This window comes from Esox lucius, chromosome 8 (genome assembly GCF_011004845.1).
Source record: "Esox lucius isolate fEsoLuc1 chromosome 8, fEsoLuc1.pri, whole genome shotgun sequence".
NCBI lineage: Eukaryota > Metazoa > Chordata > Actinopteri > Esociformes > Esocidae > Esox > Esox lucius.
In genome coordinates this window covers 36472400-36474981 of record NC_047576.1, presented here as the reverse complement: position 1 = coordinate 36474981, position 2582 = coordinate 36472400, and the positions used below count along the sequence as shown (strand labels likewise).

The window sequence follows — 2582 nt, the reverse complement described above, 5'->3', positions numbered from 1 at the left end:
TTCACGTGGCCGCTGAGAACTTTCTGCGATGAGCTCAAGTTGGACCCAAAAGTCACACAGAGACTGAGTGAGAACAGGGATGGATACATTTTATGAGGTTGCTGTATGCGAAGCAGTTGTGTCTTGGTGCGACGAGAGCAAAGAGTCTGTCTAAGAATGGGTAACTTCAGTTCTCGTGTTTACATGTATCTAAACAAATCCTATGGGAGTTTAGTGATTAAACAGTTGATGCACAAATCTATCAAGAGCGGTACTGATGTTTGTAGACCTTTTAATAACTGTGACCATGTCCGTATAAAACATTTAATAATCTGAACAAGCATATGCAAACGGTCAGGAACACATCTGATGATTGGCCTTAATTGTTGTCAAATCAACGGCCCTAAACAACTTCCTGTATAAACTTCTAAAATTTTCAAATGCTGATGACAAAGACATTAGAATTGGGCACCTGTTATGTTTGTTTACGTATGTAACAGATGTTTGTGTGGTAACATTGTTGAGTAATGATGCTGTGGATGTAGAATGTATTTCTAAATTGTTTACAGATTTTCTAATCTGCAGAAATCTGAATGTTTGTGTAACCTTTCTGAATTTCTTGGATGACGTGTCATTTTGAAAACTCAAATAAAATATTGTTAAACATGTATTACTTCTCATTATTGCCCGAATGCTCTACGATGTCTGAACAGGTTATGAAAAAGATTTACTATGACCCGGCAAACCCTGGTGCTTATGTGGGTAGAGAGGGATTGAAAATAGTGTACTTGGAGAAAACTACGGTGGCCCTGAAGTGCAAAACACAACAACAAATACGAAAACACTTCAACAAATCATGAAACACAACGCCAAATAGGAAAACACAACGCCAAATAGGAAAACACAACGCCAAATAGGAAAACACAACGCCAAATAGGGAAACACAACGCCAAATAGGAAAACACAACGCCAAATAGGAAAACACAACGCCAAATAGGAAAACACAACGCCAAATAGGGAAACACAACGCCAAATAGGGAAACACAACGCCAAATAGGAAAACACAACGCCAAATAGGAAAACACAACGACATTAACTTCTAACGGAAAAGGTAGGGCCTATCTAGCAGAGGACAGAACGGAACCTCCTGATTGGACAGAAGGACCGCCTGTCTTTTAACAGGAAGGAGGGGTGAAAAACACGGAAAAGCGCCTATTTTCAAAACATGAGTACTCCCGAAGGTACTTTCGCTATTATAATGAATTATTTTGATGCAGGGCATACATACGACGTGGTAGTTGATATGTTGTCAACCAATCACAACATCAGGATGATTATACGCACGGGTTGTACAGAAGGAACAACTATTCACAACTGGATGAGGTGAGACGTGCCATCCTTACAGAGCTGCATGGACCAGGGCAACTATTCCGCTATCGGACTATGTGGCAAGTACAGCAAAAACACAAGCTACGTATTAAACGACACACAGTGATGAGACTGCTGAAGCAACTAAATCCACAAGGAACGGATGCGAGAACAAGCCGGAGGTTTGTGAGGCGTACATATCACTCGATGGGTCCAAACTACATTTGGCATGTAGATGGATACGATAAGCTGAAACCCTTTGGCTTGACCCTCTCAGGATGTATAATTTAGTTGTTAGATGATAAAGATACTAAAACAATGTTGACTTTTCCTTTTCAGAAAAAGCAACTGCAGTGTCCCTAGAGGATGTCCTGCTGTTTGCTACAGGGCTCGCATCACTTCCACCTGCTGGAATAACACCACTACCATGCATCGAGTTCTTACCAAATTCGCCATTCCCTATGTCAAACACCTGTGCAAATGCCCTAAAGCTCCTTTTCCTTGAGACCTACAGTGTCTTTTAGACAAACATGGAGTTTTGCTTACAGAATTCTCCAGGCTTTGGGTGCATTTAATGCTGTGCCAAGTCTGGATTTTGCCCAGTCTTAAATCTGTAGTTTATAAAGCATAAGAGTGCATGCTCAGTTCAAAGTATTTTAATGTGTATTATTTCTGTTCATTACTTTGTTCAATGAAAAATCACAGAATTTTTTTTAAGTACAGGTCACATTACAAGTAACAGTAAAATTGTACTCAGCTAAAATGTATGTAGTTTCACATTTGAAACAGTGTATAACATGTTGTGCTTGCAAACAAGCTTGTTAACAATACCTCTTGAAAAGAACCACGTTTCTTTGGTTGTTCAGACCTACAATTGACACACAGTTAACTCGATGGTGAATCCGAAAATAAACAAATATAGTTTGGGAGTTACATTTGAGTTTAATGTATGTCTCCACTCTGATATGACACTGCATATACTGAACTCCACTTGCCAAACATGATACTCAAACAGCTAAGCCACATTTGAGAATGTTTTCCTTTAACATCTGGCCTTTAAGAGTGGGCTGCAGTAGACCATATTTATAGGCCAGCTATTTCTTTCAAGGTGACATAAAGTTCTGAGGCTGACTCCCAATTATGTGGCTGCTGTAATCCATTTCGCTCAACAGTCTGTTGAAGATAATCCTGGATGTCTGGATCACTGCATGAATGAAGAGTTTGCCTTGACTCTG

General features: G+C 39.8%; 1 long non-coding RNA gene across 1 annotated transcript; it reads left to right on the top strand.

Annotated features, from left to right (window-relative positions):
* Positions 1–1113: 1113 nt before the first annotated feature.
* LOC114829947 lies at positions 1114–2280 on the top strand. Its single transcript, XR_003777751.2, has 2 exons — positions 1114–1529; positions 1687–2280. It is a non-coding gene; the product is annotated as an uncharacterized LOC114829947 (long non-coding RNA).
* The last annotated feature ends 302 nt before the right edge of the window (positions 2281–2582 follow it).